Below are 25,858 nucleotides of genomic sequence, written 5' to 3' on the forward strand. Positions count from 1 at the left end.
TTCTCTGCAGGCGAAAAAGACATATTGTTTTAAAGTATGATATTTAGAGCAGTCCTTTAGGAAGGAAAGCAAATATAATCTTGGCAAGGAAAACTAACTGCATGACCACTGAGTAAGGGACATTAAAAGCAGGGCCCAAGTCCCAGCTGCAGAAAGTCAGCATAGCTTGACTGGAGTTGCTGGAGCTAAGCCCATGTATGGTAGCTGAGAATGAAGGTCACCTCCATTTAGCTGCAACTCCTTGAAAACATTAAGTAACTGAACACCAAAGGGTATTTCTTTACTGGGGCCATTGTGAACAGTCACTGTTTGCCCACTAGCAAACACCAACAGCAAGTGAGAAGACAAAGACATTACAGCAGCATTCAGTTTGATGTTCGTTGGTTGGGAACTATCTGGCCATCTTCTGGATCACTTCTGGCTCAGCAGTGGAAATTGCTGAGCTCTCCTGGCTGTCAGTCCAGACAGACACTCAGGATTTGGGTAGAACTGGATGGTCAGCTACAAAGCATGGGCTCACCAAAGCCCTCCTTTGGCTGCTGCCCAACCTAGACTGCCTACGTGCCTGGTCTCCATTCTCCAGGAGGCTCCAGTCCTGCTGTGGCAAATACCCAGAGGTGTCTGCAGCAGACTGACACCCATCTCCTGCCTAAATTTAAAGCAGATCAAGGCCAATAAACACCTCCCTCCCCTGAGGGACCATGGCAGACATTTGAGGACCACCCTGCACACAGCCAGCCACAGCATATGGGCGAGGTCTCCTCACAACAGGCAGCTTCCACACAATGCTGGGCTGGGACTGGTCTCATGGCCCCCTTTCCCAGCTACAGTCATACTCCACCTTTGGCTTCCCACCTCTCTCCTGACCCACAAATCTTGTATTCCTTTGAAATGGGAGCATCATTCCCCCCTTTCTCCATCCGTACCTTTAGTGTGTTGGTCAGTACAGCCCCACAGGTGACATGGGCTCAAACCTCCTCTAGCTTGGCTCCAGGAGGTGTGGAGGAAATGGGGATGGGACTCCTGCGCACTGTGCATGTTCTCCACACGCTCAGCCCATGCTCAGGTCCCTGATGAGCCTGCTGTCTCTTGGAGCACATCTCATGAGAAGGCTGTGGGGATCATAGGAAGGAAAAAAAAAAAAAAAAAAAAAAAAAAAAAAACCCAACCAACCACACACCAACAAACTAAAACACCCCAGCAGACCCAAACCCATGTGCAGATCTGAACTCAAATCAAATTCACACAGCACCATAAGCACACTCCCAATCATCCCAAGCAGTGCTGTTCTGCCATATGGTTGCTCTCATAACAGCTACAGGGAGGTCTTCAGCACACATACAAGTTACCATACACAACCATGTTCTTCCTCTGTGACAACTCGCCAAAGTACCTTCTTCCAGAGGAACAAGGTGAAAAGATAGCCTAAGCTTACTTCACTGAGAGGGTGGTCAGTCACTGGAACAGGCTCCTCAGGGAAGTGGTCACTGCACCAAGCCTGTCAGAGTTCAAGCAGCATCTGGACAACACTCTTACTCATATAATTTAGTTTTAGGTAGCCCTGCAAGGAGCAGGGAGTTGGACTGGATGATCCTTATGGGTCCCTTCCAACTTGAGATATTCTGTGATTGTACTGCACAAAATAACAGTAACTGTCAAGCAGCTTTTGCACCATAAATGCACCATTCATGCTAGTTTGACCATGTCACACTCTTAACCAGCTCAGGTACAGATAACTCAACTTGACCCATAAGAACAGATGGGATTTTCTTTTCACCTGAATTGCACGGGACACTCTGCACAAGAGAGCACACACGTGAAAACTCCTGCTGGACTTCTCACTTTTCTCCTTCCTTTTGCCAACCCAGCTATCTTGATAACGACTTCCCCATCCATGCCAATGAGGTGTAAAATTTGAAGCGTCATTGCTCCCACTGACAAAACTGCACCCAAGACTGCTCCTAGGTAATGAAATAACTAGATAAAATAAAAAAGGGCTATGAAACATGAACCATGAACAGTCAAAACAAAAAAGTCAGCACACACAAACTACAAAGACTCTTAATGCAACATTAAGTCAGTTCTATGTTATTTATGTATTTGCCATAGGTGTATTCAACTACCTGTGCAAGACGAAAAACACTAATAAGGCTGTGTTTTTCTCCATACCTGGGCCAGGTTCCCGGTTAAGACATTCAGTTTATACTAGCCAAACACTTGGACAATTTTAGTTTCTGTAGAAACTCTTGTTGCTGGGGTCCTTAATATTAGCTTTAGGTGCAAGGCACATTGGCAGCAGCTCACGGACCAATGCCGTACAAAGCCAGGGAGGTCTTAAGACTACTCAAATTATCCAACGCGAGCACAAGAAGGCAGCAGCCTGTGCTTTAGCTTCTGTGTCCAGGGCCCCTGGAAAGTTAATCCTATCCGATTACACTGCTGCTTTTTTTTTTCCATAGAAGAAATAAACAGCCTTTTGTACTAAACATAAGGCTGCCTTCTTTTGAAGGAAGATTTATCATCCAGAATAAATTCATTAGTTCATTCCATTTTTGTCCCCAGTCTTCAAAGTGGTGTTTTTACTTCATGATGCAGTATCAGTTGGTTCTGCCTCTGTGCCAGGCGGTCCCCAAAAGAGATCCCACATTTCCATAAAACAAAAAAAAAAAAGGCAGAGTGAGCAAGCATAAATGCAGATCATATCATCAGTTGCTCAAAGCCTGCACACCAAATTCCACGCATGCATGTTAGAGCCACGCAAACACGTACATACCAGCTTTCCTTCAGACCACAAACACCAGGAATGCAATTGATGACATTGTTTAATGAAGAGAAGTGACTGGTAGATAACAAAATCTGCTGTGAGTTGCCCCAGGAGAGGACCCAGCTCTGAAATAAGGAGGATGGCTCCATTGCCTTCCCCACGCCAACAGGGACTCCGTTGTACTGAGCTGAAACCTTGAACTCATTACAATGTCACTCTGTCTTTGGATGTGATATCCTGTGGGGGAATCTTCTGGGAATGTATTTTGGTTCAGGCTTGGGTCAAGGAGAGTTGACTTGACCTGAAAATAAATCCAGGCAATCTTAAGCTGAAGAGCTATTGACTACTGTTTGCAATACAATAAAGTGAGGAGATCAAACTCGTCTGAAACCCAGGGTTAATGTAAATCCAAGGAGAAAGGGGAACAAGAAAATTCATTCACCACCATGACAAAGGGGACATTTTTTGCATTGGCAGAATTCAGAGCAGGGACTGAAAAGTGCTTCCCAGGCAGCACTTTTAGTGTCCCATATGGTAAGTGCGTGCTGTTTAGCTGTGCTGATATCTTCAACAGACCGTCAGGAAGATAAGAGGTACACGACGCATATGTGTGCGAAAAAGGTTCTGTGGGCTTTTTTTTATTATTATTATTTTTTAACGTCACTAGATGGAGTTTCTCTGCTTGCACACAGGGCAGCTTTTGTGAGAGGCATTTTATATGGATCCCTGAGGAAAGATCTCAGCGGACGGGCTCTGAGCACTATTGTGTGCACGTGTGAGTAATAACTCTCAGCAACTTTCAGTTTACGGTCCGGGAGAAATGCTGCTTGTGCTCACTGCAGCTCCAAGACAAAATCCTGCTCCTGGCTCATGCTAAGGGGAGTTGTACCGTTAACTTCACTAAAGCTAGCCTTTCTCCTCTTTCAGGAGCTTTGTTTCTTTAATGTTTGTTGGATAAAGCAAATTTTCAACCAGCTGATAGATGTTTCCTACCCACGCTGCAACATATCCTCAGAAAAAAGAAGAAAATCCCCTGACCCTCCTCCTTCCCAGACCTGAGATCCAGAAGCAGCAGTTTGACTCACCAGCCCTTTGCCCAGACCTATAACATATACCCCACTCAATAAGTTTTCCAGCTTCTTAATGTGGCTGGAGCTGCTGGTTGCCAGGCAAATGCTCAGGAAGATCCTCTATCCACCCAGCAGTCAAACCACAGTAATTTGGTAACTTTACCAAACTTAACACTTTCAGAGTGCAAAGCTGTCCTACAAGAATCCACACATACAACCCTAGAACAAGTCACAGATAGTAACAAGATTTAGTGGGCCTTGAACATCACCTTTTGTTGTGCCTGATAAGTGTCCTCAGAGCTATCCCCAGCTCAGGCTTGCACACGTTTCCAACCTAGAACAGCAGGCTCATCTCAGGATAAACATGAAATGTAGTTTAGTCCTTCTGCTGGCTTTCCTTATCCACCCCACTTTGCAGTAAGGATCTGGTCAAACTCCTCTAGTCTTTCCAGTCCCTTTCATTGTCCCCTTCTCTCAAGCATGCAGATGGACACCTTCTTCTGTGCTTTACCAGGAAAGACACAGGGCAGTTCAGCTCATTGCAGTGCAGAGATGCACGGGGCTGTGCCCAGGAGCCCTGGCAACACAGACAGGGCAGGAGCTTCACCAAGGACACATCAACCCAGACAAGACAAAACCGACCTCAGTCCAGACAAGTCTGACCAGGGTAGCTACTCTCCATAGAAACCAACTGCATCCCCTGTTAAGACATAAGCACCACATTCCCCATCTGAGTGCAACTATTTCTAAACACAGCCCAGGAAAAGCTACATATTTCTTTTTTTTATTTCACTAAAACCCATTTTATTAACCAACTTGTGCTCTAATGTAGATGATCCCTTTGTTTATAGGATAGACTATGCAGCTTCTTCCCATCTCCCGCTGTGATTGCATGATTCCTGGTCAAATTGTATAATGTTTGATCTAAGAATGTATAAACTCCATTAAACAAAGCTGCAATAGAAAGTTGAATAATAAGACTCCAACTTCTCTAGGGGGGGAAGAAAAAAGGTGGGTTTGACAAAGTAACACACAGAGAGCCTGGGAATCTTTCAGATGAAATAAAGTATTTTAAGAGGGACTCAATATTCAAACTCAGCATTTCTTATCTACACCCTTTAAAACTGTCAGGATCTTCACCCCAACTCAAATGAAATCTTTGCAAATTGGGATTTCTTTTACCACCATGTGAAAATTAACACTTTCAATTGCAGTTAGCAGTACCACAGCCCTGCTAACGCTTTTGCTCCAAAAATGAGTCGCACATGAATATTCACAGCCAACCAATGCCATCTAACAGTAGCTTTCTAGCACAGACATTCCGAGCACACATCTCTCCTCCGTATCAGGAATTAGAGAAGAAAGGCATGGATCAGTCTCCCTACAGTGGCTTTACAGGTAGGTTCCCAAACACCAGCCATCTCAGGGAGCTCTGGGATGATCTCTTCTCATCTAACCAGCAGTGCAGTGGGGATTGCTGTGCTGAGGACAGGCCTAGAGGTTATACACGTGGAAATACAAGCATTTTTTAATGGACACATCTTTCCTTCACAAAAAACATCCATCACCACAGCAGCTCTACTTCTCAACCTCTATCTTCCCTGAGACATAGGTTTGCAGGACCTACTTAGCCCTCCTTTTTAACAGTCAGTTCTGTCCACATCAGCGAAAATGTGAGGCAAACCAATCCTGGAGTTTTTCTACCCATCAGCAGAGGTCACAGTGACGAGGGGATCTGCATAGTCTTTTATCCACTACCTGCCCTTCTCCGCTCAGGTATCAAGTGCACTGTAGTCAAATTATCTGAGCCCTTTCTGCACAGCATGACAACTAGCACCAATACTACTGGCTGGAAGAGAGGGAGAATTATTGATTTCAATATTATAAGTTTGATGGAGAGAGAGTTAAGGGTTCTTTTAAGGCAACAAACAGTCTCCAACTTAAAGCTGCAGCCATTTCAACTCTATCTCAATCAGTGTAATGAAGCCCGTAGCAGAGGAAACATGACAAGAACTGCAAAGAAGGGAAGTCACTAAGGGGTGGGGGGAACCTGGGACTACCTCACAGATAGTCACATTTCAAGGCATATGAAAAAACCCCTAGTGAAGCAGTGAAATCCAAGCATTCCCTCTTAAAAACATAAAAAGCTATGAGCTCAGTCACAAGCCTTCCCAGTGCACACTGACATGCTACCAACCAGACTTGGACCAGAGACTCTGTCTAGAGCTTTAAAAATGCAAGTAAAGTATCAACCCTAAGCCAGTGCAAAGTCATCCACAGAATGTGATGGGTGGTGTTACATATGATTTAGTGTAGAGCTAAAGCAGCCACCTCACTCCACCCTTTGCAAGCAGGATGGCCCATCCTCTCCTCCTCTGCAGGACCTTTCATTTCCAGGGTCTGCTCTACCACCTTTCGGCCACACCAAGTTCTCAAGGAAGAAAAGAAAGAAAAAAGTAATTGTTTTCCAAGCATGATATTACTAGCACTTGTCAGAGAGAAAAAACCAGATATTCCAAGGCTCCTTTCCACTCTTCAAATAGCCAGAGTTGTTCTTCACCAGAACAGCTTTCAAATGAAAGGCCAGAAAGAAGTTTGGAGCTGATTTCGACTCTATAGGCATAAATTGATGGGAGACCCTGCTGTCCCTCAAGGAAGCCAGGAGAGCAGAAAGCAGAGAACCACGCACCTCTGAGTTTAGAATATTTACTTAAAACTGGATGCCAGGGAGATGAACAAAAAATAATGTTTGAAAGGAGCGGGTGGCTATTTAAGGGGTGGAAAGAAAGATTATATTTACAGGGTCATGCGATAAATGTAACATGTCTCATCTGAAACAAACTGAGAACTGATTAAGCATCCAAAATGAAACAAACACCCAAGCTGTTTATTAATGCCTACTTATGGGCATTAGAGGAAATTAAGTTTTAAAAACAAGTTGCCGATCACTCTGGAAAATGCCTTCTCACTTAGCAGATAATTTTATAAAGACAAATCAGGTATTAAAGTTCTCACCAGCGGTTGTTTTGCTTGGCTGTCTTAAAAATAGACCCAATCAAACAAAAACCCCAACAATGCCTTGCATTGCTTAATAGAAACTTCAGGCCAGCCCTGGAAAATTCCCTGGCCCACCAATAGTGCTGGTGGGGAGCCTTCCAACAGGCGGGCTTTGTAGAGAAAACAAAAAAAACACTGAAGTTTTTCACATTGGGTTTCATGGAAATATTTCAGTTTTCCAGCAGGAAAAAAATTGAAGGAACGACATCTTAATCTTCAGGCAAGGTTAAGTCATCAGTTGGTCTAGATCAGCTGCTACTCCCCACCCTTTGCGGGTGAAGCTTTCTGCTGGAGCTCTCTTAACATGATTCATCCAACTCTCTCCCAGGAGAGACATTGCTTCATTGGCATCCCTCCTCTATCTTGAGAAACACAGTCCAGCCAGAGAAGAATGGAGGCAGCTGCTCCAAGTGGATTACTTTTTTCTTGTACAGGCCCATGGTGCTTCTTGCACAGAAACAGGAGGAGTTAATCATGTTCCTGACACGAAAAAGAAAATGATACATTTGTGTGTTAAGCTGCACTGCAATGATGAGAGTTAAGATGCTGATGTCAACCACAGCAGTGTAATCGGCACACACCCACAACTGACTCCAGAAGCAAGGGCGGGTTATTTATTAATTATTACATGAAGCCAGGAGACAGAGCTGCAAGCAGCAGGATAGCCACCAGACCAGCTGCAACTTCTGCTGGTCGGTCTAAATCCTCTGGATACCCAAGCAAACTATTAATGGCCAGATGGATGAAAGCAGAGTCAAAAGGCACTTCCAATTGGTCTGCAAGATCTCCACCAAGCAGTTAGTTGTTCAAGGCAAGAGTCCCACATGTCAAGTATGACTGGTCTTGCAAAACAGACAGTACACACTCTTTTGGGACTTTCCTGGTTTTTCAAGGCAGGCATTTTGTTTTATTGGGATTTGGTAGCAGGGGCAGCCAGCCGCAGTGGGGCAAACATCTGGAGTCCACGACCAGTTGCTTCAGAACAACTTCTTGTGCAAGTGAGGACATGCTGGGAGGTCATAAGCAAAACAAGAATGAATTTCACTCACTGGGGCTCATAATTGGTCTCACAAGCATGCACAGTATGTTTGCACACAGCAAAAGGTACCACTTACTGCGCTTGTGCTCTAACTGTCAATAATGCTTTGTGATCACCCAGGAGTTCAGGGCAGGTCAGCATGCCACAAACAATTCCTTTGCTACAAAGATCAACGTCCTGCCATGACTGGTATTTACTTTATGCCGCAAGCGATACAACCACTATCAGTTTTGCATCAGCTAATATAAGCAGATGGGTGCGGGAGGGAGGGTACTGATGATATCTCAACTCCTCAAGATTAGTTTTGCCAAAGGACCACCATGCCCTGCCTTACCTACAAGATTTTGCTAGCATTCAGTAAGTGCACCTGGAAGAGTGGTTAACTAGAAATCCCAACATCAAGGCAGAAAAAGATTATTTCTCTTTGTTTACTTACTGAACAGCAATCTCTTGTCCTCCCTGCTCAAGAAAAACATGCCCTTGTAAGACTTCCATCAGCATTTGCATCCCTGTAACAAATCCCCACAGATTAACACAGAACTTTAACAGACGAACACAGCTAGATTGATTGCCTACGAGTGTTTGAGGTCATTATTGTTAAAGCTACAAAATACCGGTGATAAGGAGCACTGGGAAAGCAAAGTGGCAGTTTAGAGAAATGACTGAAGATAAAACAGCAGATCTGATGTGCTCATTCAAAACCTCAGATGGTCAGTATCTTGGAGTGCTGTTACACAGCACTGCTGAACTTCAAGACTCTTGCACAGTAAAGTCCCTTCAGGTGCCCGTCTTTTTAGAAGTCAGCAGAACACTCTTCCAGCAAATTTCACAGTGGGCTTCTCTCAAATAATGCAAAGCAAAGCCATGTCTTTCTTTACTTTCAAAAATTATCTGGGATGACATAAGACTCCCTCACCAGCAAGAAGCAACTGAGGCCCTTCATCCTTCGCATACATTTGGTCACTAAGGTCTTCTCCGAGTTACACCTGAAACTTCACACCGGATGGTCACTTTTGACATCCTTTAGGACCTGATACTACCAGCTCAACAGAAAACAGCCCATCAGGTACTTAATCAGAAAGAGGGTAAAACGACACTACTGAGTCTTAAAACATGGCTCTGCTGAAGATAATACAAGTTATGTTTGTCCAAGCCATCCAAGGTTAGATCTGGACAAACATACTCTTACCACCAACTGTAAAGCTGTATAGTTTTGAAATATAACTGATTATGTCCACAGATAATTACACTCTTTGAGAAAAGGAATTGCTCACCAAGGCTTGCACACAACAACCTGAGCTTTTCATTGCCTGTGCAGCTGAGTCCCAGCAGCAGCAGTTGTACTTGGCAGAGACAGTCCCCTCCACAAAACCCTCTGCTTCTCAGAGGAGCAACAGGACCATTAAGTCTTTCACCTGTACTTCATCATCAGGATACATATTAGCACAAACTGGGGGATGTAAGCACTGATGCTAATTGCTTTTAGCAGGTTTGGCTCACACCTGCCTAGATTTTTACTAGGTCAGGAGAGCAGCTAACTTCAGAGCATGAGCCACAACATAACAAGGAGAGATTCCAATGGGGACCCCAGGAAGAGGATCCATGTTTACAGCCTTTTCAGGAGCTTCAGTGGCACACACTTGCCATGCAGGTTCAGGAAAATTTTAGACTTACCATTGCTATCTTCCTTTTCTCTTTTCCACAGATGATACAAGGGTTTTCATGCAAGCCTGGTACATGTCAGTGCCATCTGTAAGGACCCTCATTTCTGGGTATTTACAAATGGTTTATTGCACAGCTGGAAAACATGAGAAGAAATAAATTACAAAGCATCCTGAGTGATCATGCACTCCCATGAGGCACTTAAGATACTTACAGGAATAATTTACAACTGCATTATAAAATCCCTTGTCCTTTAAAGTGATGCTGATGCTGCAGAAAAATATAAATCAATACTGCAGAGGGCTTTCAAAACGGCTGTTACTTAGGGTTTATAAGCAGGCTATGCTGTCCAAGTTGAACGTGGGGGTTGCATGCCTACAAACCTGCTACGTTCTTTCCTTCTGTGGGCATTAGGCTGTCAAATCAAATGCAGAAATAGCTTCAAAAAGGGTTCAGAAGGTGTAGGCACACCCCAAGAACCTGAGAAATTGTGCCGGCTCTTACAGACGCAAAGCCATCTGAACTACTGAAGAGCAGGAAAGCTTTAACACATGGAATGTTACAGGCTTTTGGTGACACTGAGCTCTTGGCAGCTGCCCAACTCATTATGCCCAGCCATAGCCAATGAAGGCTATCATTCTGTGAAACAGAAATCAATACCCCACACATGGCTATAAGCTGAGCTGGGGGGTCATGACATTATATCACCAGCAAAGCTAAGAATGGATATGTTGGCAGGCCCAGGCGCAGCCCGTTCCCCCTCTGCACAGGATAGCATGCAGGTAGGAAGCACGGCATCGGTTGATCCTGCAATCCAGAGCAAAGGAGGGGAGGCTCCTAACACAGGACCTCCAGGTTCCTGCTACAGATCTGGGTAGTGTGAAGGAGTCTGGATCGTGGTCCCGCCAGGCTAGCACAGGGGCAGATGCTGCTGATGGGTATTTGCAATAGTCCCACGTGGCCAAGCTGACAATATCAGCCCAGCATCAGACCGACGACTCTTAAATGCACTACTTCCGCTCACAAACAACAGTTAACTTCATACAAGAGCATTCCTTTGTCATGAGAATATCACTGCAAGTTGCAAAGGAAATGCACCTTTAAGTGAAGCGTTTTAATATTGATCAACCCAAGGAATCTGTGTTAGCAATGGATGAAAAAAATCTTTAACCACATCCAACAGGACCACAGTTGTTCAAGTCTTTGGATCTCTTTGTTGCCCTATCAAGACACTACACCAACCTGCTGGGCTCATACCACTCAATGGCAAAGGCTGGCTTCCAGCCACTTTTCCTCGCCATCTACAAAATTATCACAGGAGACTTCATGCAATTAGGCCTCAAAAATGGGGATGTTAGGCCTCCAAGGGAACTAAGCCTGCCTCACGAAAGCTACTTCAGCCTTTGCTTTTGCTGCACAAGGTGCTTTTTTACCCTGAGGATTTATATCAAAGAAAGACACTAGCCACGATGCGGCAAGCCACTGTAGTTTGTAGCTTGTCAAACTCTTTGTAGCTTGTCAAGGTGAATGTCAGTGGAAAAAAATCTCAGAAGTGACCAGGCACAGAGATGGCCATCTAAAGTTACATACCTCAGTACAAGAAAAATAAAAACCCCACCCCTATGTTTTTAGTAAAAGCAAACCTGGTCTCTCTCAGCAACAGGACTCCACTTAGAAATCAGCAACGGGAATGTAATGAGCTGCACAAAGCCAACCATCTCACATGTCGCCATTTCTCCCCGCAGACTGAAACCTCTCTCAGGATCCACTGCCTTTTTATGACCTGGCTGAACAACGCCCACACCAGCGCTGCTGTACCTTTCAGTCACTGTTTGCATTTTCCTCTTAGCTGGCCCAACAAAAGTTTTGGTTTTGTGGGGTTTTTTTGTTTGATTGGTGGGGTTTTTTTGTTTTGTTTTGTTTTTTAAGGCGATGTTTCTCAGGAATCTGAGGTACGCACTGCAAACTGCTGATGCTGCACGCAAGAAATAACGGGGAGGACGTATAGGCATAATGTTTGTACTGAATGTATGTTTTTCCAGAGCATACTTAAAAACCAGCTGTGTAAGCAAAGTGAGGAAGGAGAAGTATCTCTGGTGAAGCCCAGCTCTGCAGCACATGGGCTAGAGGTCAGCTCGAGAACAAGGTGGATGGTGGATGAGAGAAATTTAGGGCTCTGGATAGCACGCTCATTTTTCCTGCTCCTTCTACTTCTGACTGTTCCTGATCTGTGCAGTCTCTCAGCTTGCAGAACAAACATGGGGCGTCCCCAGAATAAAAAGCCTGCAGTGGTATGACTGCTTTAGAAAAATATAAAAACCTTACTGAACCCAGGCTGCTGCATCTGGCACATTCAACCTACCTGGAGAGGAACTAGTGTCTCAGCAAGATATGCCATCTGAATTGAGATGATGCTTCCATTTGAGCAGCCACCTCTTACTCAGCCCACAGTAAAATCCCAAGGATGACAGGATTAGAGAGAGTAGACGCCAGTTCTCACTTCGCCACTCCCCTTAGCATCTTCCTCTGAAAATGTTTATAACTTGGCCAAAGCATATCTTGCATTCACTCCAGTTATGAAAAGCAGCAACAAATTGAGAGACTGAGTAGAATGGAGGTTTTCTAAAAGAATCAGCCTCGTAAAGCTTTCAAAAGTTGCAGCTGACATACCCACTGAACAGATCCAAGCCATTTCTAAAATAGCACCCGGAAGGCAAACAGTTCCATCTAGAGAAAAAAACTACATGTTGCATTTTGGATGGGCTGCACTGCCACAGCATATATTTCACAGGCAATTTATGCCTATGCAACAGCCGTTCACCTACAGCATCCATCAATCCTCTGACTACCCAGGCATCCCCGAAAACGGGGTCCAATCCCCTCCTTTTTCCTCCTGAACATGGTATTTACTCTGAACTGAAAACAAAAGAAAAGCTAAATATCTGTCAGCTTGAACGACTGCAGAGTTTCACCGCAGATGTTTTATCCAAAACATTTCCTAAACATCTTCGTTCAGCAAAACAGGGCTGACTTTTTAACTTCTTACTGTGCTTTAAATTTTTATTGTGTCTCTGAAATGGAGACAGTGTAAAAAAAGCTAGTCTTAATCCATTTCTTCCTTAACTCTGCATTCAGGGGAAACTACAGAAAGAACTAAAACAAAAACTTACAGATAAAAACCGTATTTAGCTTTATACAAGAATAAAGCTCTTCATTGCTGGACAACTGTTTTGAGCCAGATGTTTCCCTACTGTGGCTGATCCAAAAAAATATCTGCAAAGTTTTCCTTTCATTTTTGGTCTGGATATGAAATGCCACTAATGCAGAGGATATCAATATCTGTAAAATCTTCATCCTTTCTGGCCCTCACCACCAAGCAGAAATTGTCAGAAAACAAGAAAGAAAATGAGAAATTGATTCCTGGCAGAACTACAATTAAGTTGTAGCTTTCCCTTAGCTTCTACAGCTTTATTACACAGATGTTCTGTGATGAAATAAATTATTTTGTACACTGGAAATAAGTTGGTGAATCAGCTTTGCTTATGCTAATGCTTAGCACTTCAGGGTGGGTTTTGCCTGGCAGAGAAGATGTGGAGAAGGTATGGTATTTAATGTGATTTGTTTAGGCAGGAATGATGCCTCATCATTCTAGGGCAGGAAGATGGCTGCAAGGACGCCTCTGCACGCGAGTGCAGAGGACAGAGCTCCTCACAACCATCACCCGTGGCATCTGGATGCTAGTCCCTGTACAGTCTAACAGCAGCAGTACTCATTTGCTAATGTATTTTTCCAAAGCCGATAGTACACAGAAGTTTTTTTGACATTTTTAACACAAGAAGGGGTGGGAAGATGTCAACATCTTCTGGAGCTTTTGGTTGCCTTTTTTTTTTCCTTGGACTGATTTTTGGCTGATTATTTACTTTTATTATTATCAGTTCTGGTTAATATTCATTCAGAATAATAAAACCAACACTACAATACTGGAAAGGGGTATGAGAGCGCCAGCTAAAAACTGGTTCAGCCACCTTAACACAGCATCAAGTGCTAGAAAAAAAAGGACAGATTTTCACAGTTGCTATTAACCCTCATCTTGAGATCCCTGGGAGCTAATCCTCTCCAGACAGGACTGAGAGCCTTACAGTACTCATTTAATATTGGACAAATCAAAGGCAAGTCCAAAGACTTAACCTGATTTCAGAAGAGGACAATTATCTGCCAACGACCCTTGCTGCAAGGCCCACAGTCACACTGAGCTTAGAAAGCACAACAGCGCTGGCACTAGAGGTGTGTGCTACCTTTCCTTTAAACTTCATTACTCAGAAACTGCTAATAAACTGGAGAACAGGGAGCGCAGCACTTTCATACCCCATCCAGCAAAATGCCACGTACTTTGGTCCTGATCCAGCAAACATACATGCGAAACAGCTTTCTCATGCCACTGGTGTTGGGTAAAGTGATGGCCACCATGAATAACATATTGAAGGATGATGCTGTTGATGACTAATTCCCCAAAACACTAAATCTTTAAGAGGGTCCGGTGGTCCATGCTCAGCTTACTGGAATCAACACACAGAAATCCTTTAAAACGAAAAGAAATTTCTTGAGTGTCCCTGTTGCAAACTGAGTTTCAGGAAGCTTCCTGCACCGCTTGATAAAGCAATACATTTCCAGGAAAAGAAAAACCAAATGAGCAAAGTCAAAAGCAATGTTTTGTTTGCTTTAGCAAAGGAACCAACCCCCAGAAGTGAAACCTTTTCCTGTGCCTCCAACAGGCAGGATTCTTGTATTCACCTTGCTCCTAGACTTTCCTCCATCAAGGCTGTCTCTGGAGGGTCCTCCTCAGTCACATGAAGGGCATTTCACACCCTGCCACGGCACCAGTCTTTAATACAGCCTAAAAGTCAGACTGATGTTTAGTTCCCTTCCTGCTAGATCCAAGCTCAGGCTGCTGAGCTTTAAGTCTCCAACACAGACACAGAGCCTAAATGTACCATGAAGAGACCTAGAAAGAAGCACTTAGGGCTTTCATAAATGGAGATTTACTTAATTTGAAACTCAACATCAGATTTCTGCTGTTCCTAAAGTAAATACTGTCCATTAATGGAGGAAACATAGGATTTTTTTCATAGATAAACACACAAGACATTTAAAAGCTACAGCCCTTAGCTTTCTAAGCACTGTTTCTAATAAATTGTACATCTGCCTGTTTTCAGGCATGGAAATGCATTAGGCAAAAAAAAAAATCTGTTCCAGAGCCTTTTTCTCCAGCTTCATAGAAATGACGCTGAGTTCAGGCTGCCCAAAGTGAGATGCATCAGGGAAGTTCCTATAGCTTGGCACTGCATAGGTCCCCTGTGCCAAGCTTGCTCACACCTACCCACAGCGTACTGCTGGGGCACGTGTAAGTGGATGAACCAGTCAGACCAAGCAGGGTGTGGGGAGCAAGGCTGAGAAGGTGGTAGAAATTAAAAAAAAGTTTTTAAAAAATTTAAAAAATCAAAGCTTCCTGACCTGGTTCCCAGCTGATATCAAATACCAGCACCAGCTAGTTGCTAGTGGATATAGTCCATACAAAAATGAGAGGTCTGGTTTCTGTAATTCACAGCAAGAGTGAATAGACTAAGCCCTACAAATGCAGTGACTGAAGCTGTCTTTGGGGAAAGTATCTGCAAGGCAAGCTGACTCTTCTTTCCACACGCCGGCAAGGGACATCTGCTTATCACCAGCACTTCTACCCTGGCCAAGGACAGCGCGTGATGGCACATGGTGCCAGAGGCAGGTGCCTGAGGACAGGCAGCAGGCACTTGCGTCTCTCTGACAGCAGAAAGTAATACAAATCCCCATGGATTGCACCCATCTGCATCCATTCGCAAGCGTTTTAACCTCATTTCACCCACTGCTGCAAGTTACTCTTACGCATTTCACCTTCAGACTTCCCCACCACCTATAACAGCATTTCTCACAGGTCCCGTTCCCCTGACCTTTCTGTTGTCCTGCTCCCCTACCTGTATTTATGGATGTCACCTGTAAAATACAGTCTCAGGCAGATCTCCATGACCTATCCACACCATATAAAAACTCCTGCTAACATTAGACATGCTTGAATTAGCATTAGACATGCCTGAATTAGCAAAAACAGGCCACAGGAAAGAAGTGGGCTGGGGGGAAATACAGAAATGCAATGCTAAGCAACCATGTTAAGTCATGGCCGGCCACATCCCGTTAGCTGTGTTTGAGGGTCCCTCATGTCAAAATAGCACCTCCATAGCAAAGGAAGAATTCTGCATGGTCAGTCCTGCAGCACTTTGGGCTCTTTTGTCAGGCACAGGCTCCTTCGAGACATCGGCAGCCAGCAGCTACACATCCCATAGCTCCACGACTCCACTGATTTGCACCAGGAGAACCTGGAAACCAGCGAAGGCTCAGTCCTGTAAAATCAACGCTTTCAAAGATGCTTTACAAAGTTACTATGCAATTCTGGGAAAGGAGTTCAGATAGGAATTAATGAATTTTGTTTGGTATTAAAAACTGGAAAGTTCTGATAAAAGTCATGAAAATTCCAGGGTGGGGGCAATCAAAAAAACCCAAATTGGTTCCAAAACAAGATTGTTTGTTTTCCCCATTGCTATTTCTAACACAAACATAAGGAAAGATTCCAGTACTGATACAAGCAACTCTTATCCACCTCATAAAAATGGCTGAAAATGAGAAAATAAGTTCATTTTCTTTTCTTCTAACACTTCCTCAGCCCCCTTTTGTGCTTGAGGATCCCAGGAGACAGTGCAGAGGTGAAGAGAACACTGATAACCTCCCTTTTAAGGTTGAGTAAATTGAGGCATTGAACAGTTTCTGTGATTTACCCAAGCAGAACCATAATCCCAACTTATTTGCATGTGAAATATTGTCTCCCAAATTAACTTAGCCAGCTGAAAATACAACACCGTGGTGGGCAGGGTGGAACTTAATTTATTATATGTATATTTATATTTCCTAGCTCAAGGGGGTATACAACTATTTCCAATACTCATTATGCCCATTTCTTTAATGTATTTTTAATACTGTGATGTAGTTTAGTATTTTTTCATTGTTAATGCTCTTAATGGCCCATCTCCTCCAAGCACCCCTTCAGAAGAACATGAACTACAGGAGCGAAAACCACATTTAGAAGAGTTGGGATCCAGAACACGCAGGTTGGGCTGCAACAGTGACTCTGCAGTGGTCAAAATACCAAAAGAGAAACCCCAAAACACACCCCACCCGCCCCTCCCCTCAAAAAACCAAAACCAACCAACCGAAAAAAAGAAACCTCAGTCTTTGGCTCTTGGTAGGTTAATTAACTGAGAAATTAGGAGGACTTGCTTCCCAGAACATACTATTTAGTCTCTGCTGCATAAACTAGAAGGGTCTCTCATCTCTTATGTTAGGAGACCTTCTGTCAGTTGTTCCTAAGCATTCCAGGTCTGACCACACTGCCATCCTGTAGTCTTCAACATAATATGGAAAGCAATAAAGTGTCCACTTTTAAAATAGCTCCACAGATTATAACCCTGGGAAAAGATACCCAAGAAACATTAAAGGTCAGATTTAAATCCACAAATATAATGAAATGCACAGATGAAACTCCCTCCTTAACTGACTGGACCAAACTCAACCCTGCTACAAACCACCCAGCAGATGAACCTAGCCTAGCCATGGCTCTGCTCTCCAGGCATAATGAAAGCTTGTCCATGGTTTGAACTCAGCAACAATTAACCTTGACAGGGGGAGATAAGATTCAAGTTTCAAAGAACAGAGAGCTTACTGGGGTTTTGTGTGCCTTTGTGAGGCTTTGATTATTATTTTTTTAAGTTGTTTGTGGTTTAATTTCCTTTTTCTCCTTAACAGTCACATTGAAAAGATAAAAGTATACACACTCATGGCAGGAGCCAACGGTTGGCTGAAGTCCAACCTACCTCCAACCCCACCGCACTCATCTGATATGCTTCCAGAGAAGGGGGAAATCAGACAAATAGATGCTGTGGATAGTTTAGGACTGACTCGCCTCAGACTTTTTGGAAAAGGGAGAACAACTTATTAGGCTAAAGGGAAAGCCAAAAGTAGTTGTGAGAGCACTCTTTTAGGGGACTAAAATAAGAAGCTAACAGATCTTTACGTACTTCCCAGCAGGAAGCCTACAGTCATCTCTAACGCTGCTGATAACCCTCCGTGTTTGGCAAGGTTCCCACTCAACCATCTGGAGCTCATCCTTTGAGGTGCAGCTTTGAGGAAAGAGACTGAGTGCCTGGCAAAGGTGTTCAGATACCAGCTGGGAAGAGGGTTTTGGTTCCCAAGATTCAGCGCAGTTTCACCTGACAGCAACTGAGGGTACATCTCATCTGCAGATGGTGCAGCTGCAGACAGCACAGGCAGTCCTAAGCTAACTTTAAGATAACTATCAGTCACTGCTGACAGCGGCAGCAGAGTGTAGCATGTACATTGAAACCCTCCCAAATGGCTAAGCAAGTAGTTGGGCCGTTCACCCAAGTGGCTGCTGCACTTTTATCGGTACCAAAGCTAGTTAAAGCCAGTTCACATCGTGTCTCCAGGAACCACAAAGCCACCGCAGCTCCTGCATCATAGAGGAATACCTGCATCAATTCTGTTCTCACCAGCTGATGTTTTGATCTTGCTGATGTCTTCAGCAGAGCTCCATCTGACTGAGGGCCTGGAGTTTGCTCTGTGCCTCTGTCTCTCCTTTGAAGGTAGCAGCAATATTCACCCTCCTCGAGGGCTGTTAATGAGAGCATGTTCTCTAGTTAGGGGGAAGTACGGCTCTGAAGCCTCTACCAGAGCTTTTCCAGACAATGCAGCCACGGGAGGTCTTTAAATAAGAGGAAAGAATCAAAGACGGGGAGTGACCTGGTCAAATCAGCTGGGGAAGAAGATGTAGGGGGGAGGTGGGAGAGAGCAAGCACACTGGAAGCACTGCAGTTTTCTTCCTGTGTCCATTGGATGGCAAATTGCAGTGGCATAAGAGTTCTCAAGTGCTCTCAATATTGGCAAATACCACACAGAAGGGCTTGCTATCTATGCAGCCAGAAAATGTGCCATCAGCATACGAGAAAAGCAAACTACAATGTAATACAATGCATATCTATATGCTCTTTATAGCCTCTCCCAACACACATACACACACTTGTGTCCCCACGGTATTTTCTTGGCTGCACTTACAACCCCTTTTCTGTATTCACACAGCATGTACTGAAAACAGCCATTAAGTTAAACACAGAGTTTGCTTCTCTATCTTAAAGTTAAGGTGGAGGGCACCTTGCTGGAGGTGAGGTGAGTGGAGGGGGGGGGAGGGAAGACAAAAGGCAAAGGAATGAGAAAGGGACACATTTTTTGTCATGAAGCCACCACTACAGCATGTAACAGCCACCCACTGCAGTATTGAAAAGATAGCCTAGGTTGAGCTGCTCCTCCCCAACACACACCTCCATGTAAGATGAAACTGTCATGCTGCTTTGCTGCCACATCCTCCCTTCCAGCCCACTCCCATACCTCCTCCCCATGGAAGCTCTCAAAGATACAACTCACCCGCATTCAAGTAAGGTTCAGTCCTCTCTTACCCCACAGCAGCTCCTCAAAACTTCTTCCTATACTTTTAGATATTTTGTTATTTGTTGGCATGCTGTAGGCACACTCAGTTCTCTCCTTAAAGCTCTTGCATCTCTCCAGCCTCATGCTAGGAGCAACTACTTATTCTTTAATGACCACATTCAGCCAGAACCTGGGAAGCTCTTTTTCCAAGAGCTGTATAAAGCCCAGGACTGCAACATGGCCTTTAAACCATATTGCTTTTACTGAGACCACTAGCAGAGCCTGTTTTCTAAAGAGTGATCCTACAAGGATCTGGTGCCACTCTCACTTAGCAGAGGAGACTGGGGGGAAGAGGAGAGCAAGATATAGGGATGCACCTGGTCAAGCCCTGTAGAAAAGATGCACGTACAGGCAGAACTCAGCCACTTCCCAGAGCCTGAAATGGCACCAAACCCACAGCTGAATCTTGTCTTATTTCAGATTTTCAGCCACTAGATCAAAGGACAAAGGCACAAGGGGCACAGTAATAACCTGCAGTCTGACCTGCCCCAGATTTTTTGAACTAGCCTGGAAAGCTACTGCAAGGCCTTTAGGAAAAAAAAACCCTCCTAATAGCATAGAAGAATGAGGTTTTAATATTGTAGGTATCATGGTCTGGCTCACAGCAGGTCATCAACCTCGGACAAAACCTGATTAGAAGGGGAATTTCTTTCTAGTGGCCCAGAAGCCTCTAAAAAGGGGGAAAAAATGGGGCATCACACCTCCAGAAAAACAAGACACGCTAATAAACTGACTGCATGCAGCTCCCAATACATAAATGAGCCACAGGCAGACTTGATTTTTATGAAGTGAAATGGTTTAGTAATGGTTTAGCACAGACCTAAAGAAATAGCTCCTGGGGCCAAACAATGACTACTTAAATATACTACAGCTTGTGAAACCTTGCAGAGCAGTGCTTAGACCTGCTGCTGAGCACAGGATGATTCAGCCTCTGCCACATCCTCCCCTTTACAGCTTGAAAGTACCATCCAAGCACAGCTTTTTTTCTGCTGCTTGATACTTTCAGATCCTTGACCTGGTAACAATATCACATCTGCTAGCTATTATCAGAGGAGGAGAAAGGCTCTCCCCTCCTCACTTCCCCCCATACACAAGCTGGTGTGATCCCAGCGCAGCAGTGTTGTGTCTGTGAGAGCTATAAGCTGCCATGCTATAATTCAAACAAATCAGATCTAATCACCCTTATCAGAAGGGCAATAAAAATCCACAAAATTGAGAGGCTACAAAAACACAAGCTGAGGGGTGTATTTGGCGATGGGCACAGAAAGCCAACACCTCTGAAGAGCTGTTTTCCTGTTGAGATCCCACCCTAAGAGGACATCAGACCACAGTGGGACATTGCTGAAGATCAGTATCTGTGCAGGTTCTCTGCTACCTTTTGCAGACCTAAAAAACCATTATTTCCTAAACTCTGCTGCTGGAAGATACAGAGGGAGGTGTTCCAGAATCCCCTGTGGCTCCTGAATTTTGGACAAAGTGGTCACAAAACCACTACAGATGGATAGACACTGCACTGGCCGGATGCTTAATAGGTGCAATGATGTTCAAACAAAACATGGAGACCAATCCAGGTGCTGCAGGGATGACTACAAGTCCAGCCCAGAGCTGGACTCTCACACAGGCACAGAGCTAGAGATGAGGGTTTCCTGTGACTGGGACCCCACTGCAGAGGACAATACAACCCTGGATGTTCAGAGAAGCACATCGAGGCTGTAAGTGTCAATCCTATATCTACATGTAGTGGCATCCCACAGCTGGTTCACCTTTGCTTGGTCAGCAAGTCATCGCCAACCCCTGATCCCGAATCAGCCAGCTCAATGGCACTGTGCCATAACTGGAACAGTCCTTGACAGGTTTCCTGCCTTGGGCTGCCTGCATTTTCTGAACCAGGGTTGCAATGAGATTTTTCAGCTCTAAAGGAACCACCTCAAGTCCTTGGCCAGCTAAAGGACAACCTCTGCCCTTGTATGACTCACCTTTCCATCGCAGAAGAGCTTGAGAGGCATTTAGGGGAAGAACATTTTGCAGGATGAGCATATAAGTACACAGATGGACAGGGAACTTCCTGACACACCCCGTAACTGTCTGTTAGTCATGATGACCACTGAGCCCTGACCTCCCTCCAGCGACCATGATGCAAAACAAAGCTCCACTTACAGATTTCAACACCAGCAGCGAATGTCACAGAGCAACAGAAAAATAAGGGTTGGACAAGACCTCGGGAGGTCAGCTAGTCCAGCTCTGTGTGCCCGGTGGAAGAGTCATCACTGTATTATGCCCATCAGGCACACGTCTAACCTAGTGTGAAAGACCTCTGCTCATAAAAGCAACATATTCTAGGCTTTTGCTATTTATATCATGATTTTGAACATTACTTGAAGAATGGAGGGCACAGAGGGGAATAGCTGCATAATAGTCGAACATTGCATTACAGAAATGTTGCAGGGCCAGGGGGGAAGCTGCTGAATAGATAAGCATATCTCAGCCATACATCAGTACAAAATGTAAGGATAGGACCACCAGCAAGGTAGCAAGGGCATGAGAGCGGAATGCCCCAACATATCTGGCCAGGTCACCTGGCAGAGCTGCAACATTTGGCAGAGCCAGCAAGGACTGGCCCTCCTTCACCATGCAACGTGCAGGTACAAACCTTGGCACTGCCCAGATCTGCAACCACTGCCTCCTACAGAAGCTGATCCAACATCTTCCTTGCAGATTTAAAAAACAGATAAATGAAAAATAAAGCCATGTTCTCAGCTGCACGGGAGAGGGTGTTTCAGCAAGATCAGGGTCTGGGCATATTTACACAAACACGCAGACTGTTGAAAAGAACAGGGGAAATGCTTTGCACAAAATCCCATTAGCAAATAACGGGATTTCTGTGAGGACCATCTGTGCACCACATTGAACACTTGCCCCGGAGCACGGAGACTAAAGCACACTGCATACAGAAACCCAGACAAAAGAATATACAATAATACACAAAGGCAGGGAGAGCACATATAGGGCTGGGAAGAAGCCAAAAGAGACGTTTTCCTCCCCATCCTCACAATACCCGAATCCCATTCCCTCCACAGCTTCCCCACAATGGTTCCTGAGGCATCTCACGTTCCTTCTGTGCCCACTGTGAGGCCCCATGATATTGCCCCAGAAGGGCAAAAAAGCCTTGTCATGAATGAGAATCAGCTGGCAAACCAAAACCATTCAGTGCAAGGTGACGCAGAGATCTAATATTGGAAACATTTCTTTTCCAAAGCTGTTTTCCAATGAGGCCTCCCATATTTCTAAGCCAAGAGGTTACCTGGAATAGGATCTGTCTCACCTGTGAGCTTCTTCAGCTCCACCTCAGCAGAAAGGGCCCTGGGCAAAGTCCAGGAGTAGCCACACTGGGGTAACTGAAACAAAGCAAGAGAGGATTTGGTGCCAGTGGATTTGAGAGAGCAAAACAAACCAAACCTTACAAATCAGAATCTTGAACGGGCCATCTCCAGTGACGCTCAAGCACCCCTTCTCCTTTGCACTTCCAAATGTCTCCCTCTTTGCTCTTCAACAACATCCTCCAAAACAGCTATTACAGCAATTACTGCAATTAATTGATTTGCATATCCCCCAAAGCCCCATCATTAGTGCAACACAGCCAAGCGTGTTAGTGTTTAATAATATCAGTCAACAATTATTCATAACATCCCACCCTAGCAGACCTAAATATAGAGACAAGCATTCATGCGAAAACAAAAAGGAGGGGGGGAAAAAAAACAGCAGCTAAACAAAAGAATTAATTTAGAGCAGAATTAGGATCACAGAAACAAGACAGACATGAGACAAGGTCAGATGTTTCACTCCCAGCTCATGTACAACTCTCCTAACCTGCCTCTCTCAGTTACTTAGTTAGCTGCAACTAAATAAAGTGATTTTCTCCATGCAGTAAATAGCCAGCGAGCTGCAATGAGCTTATACGCAGTGGGCCAATAATGCCAAGAGAGGACTTTCACAGCCTGCTGGCCCCAGTTCAGAAAAGCACTGCAGCAAAAGCTCAAGAGAGTCTCCATTCAGGACAACGCTTAAGCACATGCTGAAATTCAAGTATGTGCTTAAATCCTGCTCCTCTTCAGGCCAGGCACTAGTAAAAGAGAAAAGCTGCTATCCAGTTTTCCAGATAGTTTTTGCAATACGAGCTGCACCTCTCAGGGACCATATGCTCTTTCCTAACCTCTGGATTCAAAGCCAAAGTTTGTTTGCTTAACGCATGAGCCCTTCCGGACACAAGCGGTTCTTTCGTGCTGGGACGGGAGAGCGCATCACACCAACACCAGAGCCCAGAGGTACCATCCACATGGAAATAGCGTACAGTAACAACACAAGCCAATGGGAAAACTAACATCAAGGCTGCTCTTTATCAGTGCACTTTAAACGGTCCAAAAATAAACTACAGCTTTAATTAAACCCAGGACCTTGCTTATAAGACAGGCAATTCACTGAGGGAACCACACCTAACCAAGCCATAGCTCAAGAGCCAGAAATCCATGCTACTGATACAAACCTGCTGCATTTCACACATCAGTAGGGAAAGACAACTGCCTCAGCCTGGTCTCCCTTCCCTGCAACGCAGCACCCAAAATTTAGTCATTTGCCATTTCTTGTGGCTCCCTCTCCTCTTGTTATGGGACCTCCTCCCCCCCAGTGCAGGAACAAACCGATCCACAACCTGTGCACGCACTACATCTGCCCAGGACCAAGGTACTCTACTGTGGGAGAGCGAGGACCTGGACAAGGAGCCCTGTCAGAAGGTACATTTCCTGGCTGCAGTCACGCAAGGAGACATGAGGCTAGTATCAGACCATCATCACTGATGTGACTCCGCACGCACATAAGGCCAGAGAGCTGATATCCTTACCATCCAGTGTGTTTTGCGTGGCTCAGATATGCTCAGATCCCACCTACACTGCTTCATCACTCACTCCAGTGAGGGTCTCCATCACCACCTTCAACAGCAGCAGGAAGTCTTTGCAAGAACCCAGCATCAGATTACATTAATGTAATTAAATACATTAATGCACATGCTGATCAAAGAGAATGGCATCTTACTCTGAAACAAAGCAAAATTCAGGCATTCAGCTGCTGCGCTGGTGTAAATGGATGGAGTACAGCAGGCACCAAAGACAACAACTTAGTTTGCACCACTTGAGGAGCTGGCATGACCATGGTGACACAAAGCCACAGCCTTGCTGCAAGTCACAACTTTTCACTGAGCTGGTGGAGCCCCCCTCTAAGAACATATCTTATCTATTAATTAGACCTGGAACGGCTCAGTAGGTGCTTCCCACTCTTGTGGATGCAGCCAGGTGGTGGGACAGTGATGTCTTCAGCCTTCATCACTCACTATACCCCAGCCATCCAGCAGTGCTCCAGGCCATGGCTCCAAAGCCATCTTAATCTTCCTTCATCCTCACCCAGCACATCCCAAAGTCCCACAGACGGCTCCATCAGCACAACTGCAGGACAGCAAGTGGTCCAGAAATAGCAGAGGGCAGCAGAAGGAAGGACATGGCCATCAAGACGAACGTCCCTTGCAAGTGTGGGCAAGGAGTAGCCCTGCCCTTGCATATCGTTCTCTGGCACTGAGACAAGCTCTGCAGGCACACACCCTCTGCTTTGGCTCCACTGATCTCACAGCTGCGATAGCGCTATAATCCAACACTCCACCTTGAGAAGGAGGACACCCCACTTCTCAGCTCAGCATCCAGGGCTCACACTAGGAGTGACCACCAGCTACCAACTGCAGACTAAACAAGGGGTTTTTTGGTGGTGGTTTTACACTGCCCCCAGTCCGGACACCTAATTGAAGACTCCCCCAGCATGAAATCTCCTATTCCCCTTTCCTTCATACTCTGCTCTGCCTTCATCAGTGCTGATGCTGGGTAGATATTGCACCTTGATGGTAGGAAGGAATAAAATGCAATGTTTCGTTAGCAGCATTCTAAATAGAAAAAGAAATAAATACGGTTTTAAAGCCCCCTTGCCTCTTGCTGGCCTTCCAACTTCCCCCACCTCCTGTAACCACACACAACGTGCTGGGAGACGTGCCCAAGAAATGAACTGCCAAATGCATGAGCAGGAAGCAAGGCAAACTGCGATTGCAGCAAACCACTTCAGAAAGGCTTTGGTTTTGCTCAGAATCGCTTGAAAGGAAACTTGCCACTCACGGATATTCATCTTTCATCTCTTACCCATGTTAGAAGAAATACTAGTCTGATTGTCTCCATTTCTCTTGGACAAAAAGGTTTTCTGGAAGACAGGGTCTAAAAACAAAACACAAATAGGAAATATAAATGCTTCCTTAGAACCATATTTGGTTTCTTTGTGAAAACACCCAGCAGCTTTCACAGCCTCCCAACAGCAATTGATAGATTCTAGGGGAAAATTAAGACATTAGTAGCACCAAAACTATTTTGCAGAAGAACATGGAAGGGGAAATCCAAAATAACTAAATGTGCAATGCTGAAGACCTAGAGAGAGGTTTGCTTGAGGCAAACATCTCCTAACTGCTGTAATTACCATGAAAGGTCATCAAGGACACCTCCCTGTGCAAGCTAGAAAAATTCATGTAAGCATTTCACATGGTTAGTG

General features: G+C 44.8%; 1 protein-coding gene across 1 annotated transcript in view; it reads right to left on the reverse strand.

The window, feature by feature from the left end:
* The window catches only part of ACKR3 (atypical chemokine receptor 3), a 47,452-nt gene that overhangs the window by 12,085 nt on the left and 9,509 nt on the right, over positions 1 to 25,858 (reverse strand). The window contains exons 2-4 of the mRNA XM_064452167.1: positions 25,459 to 25,530; positions 22,554 to 22,626; positions 9,605 to 9,728 (exon numbers count right to left, since the gene is read on the reverse strand). The gene's annotated coding sequence lies outside the window, so the exon portion shown is untranslated. The remainder of the gene's footprint in view (positions 1 to 9,604; positions 9,729 to 22,553; positions 22,627 to 25,458; positions 25,531 to 25,858) is intronic.

The sequence above is a fragment of the Phalacrocorax carbo genome, chromosome 5 (assembly GCF_963921805.1).
Source record: "Phalacrocorax carbo chromosome 5, bPhaCar2.1, whole genome shotgun sequence".
In the NCBI taxonomy this organism is placed as follows: Eukaryota; Metazoa; Chordata; class Aves; order Suliformes; family Phalacrocoracidae; genus Phalacrocorax; species Phalacrocorax carbo.